This window comes from Eimeria mitis, genomic scaffold, assembly GCF_000499745.2.
Source record: "Eimeria mitis Houghton genomic scaffold, Emh_scaff2087, whole genome shotgun sequence".
In the NCBI taxonomy this organism is placed as follows: domain Eukaryota; phylum Apicomplexa; class Conoidasida; order Eucoccidiorida; family Eimeriidae; genus Eimeria; species Eimeria mitis.
This window is the reverse complement of record NW_013570410.1, coordinates 1,355-1,915: the sequence shown is the minus strand read 5'-3', so window position 1 is coordinate 1,915 and position 561 is coordinate 1,355.

Below are 561 nucleotides of genomic sequence, written 5' to 3'. Positions count from 1 at the left end.
TACAGCTGTGTTTCGAGTCTACTGGCTAAGCATCGCCACGGCCCCCTTTTGTAACGAGGACCTACAGCCCCTCTCAACAACCTGAGCGAGCACCCGCTTGCTGATGGAGCTGAAACCCAAGAGAAAGCAGTACTGCGTCTGCGTGTTTCCTCTTTGCATATAAATAAATTTTAATTATTATAATAATATATATATAATAATATAATTTGTTTTAATAGAAAGAAAGGGATAAACCCTGATGCAGCAAAAGCTGCAACGAAAGAATTTCGGGCGCCACGCTGTGCACCGTCTGCAGAAAGCTGAAACTTTTTATCATTCAGATGAAACTGCATCTTACAAAAAAAGAAACACAACTCCACATATTGTTTAAAATTAAGCTGCACCCACTCATAATATATATATATATATATATATATATATGTGTGTGGTTAGCTCTCAGCCTCTAGGAGGTTGCGCTCCACCAAACTGTGAATCCCAAGGAAAGCAAAACCAGAAAAAGCGAGAACTTGAATATACACCTGAAAGCAAAGTTCAGCAGCGCAGCACAAGCACAGATATCTC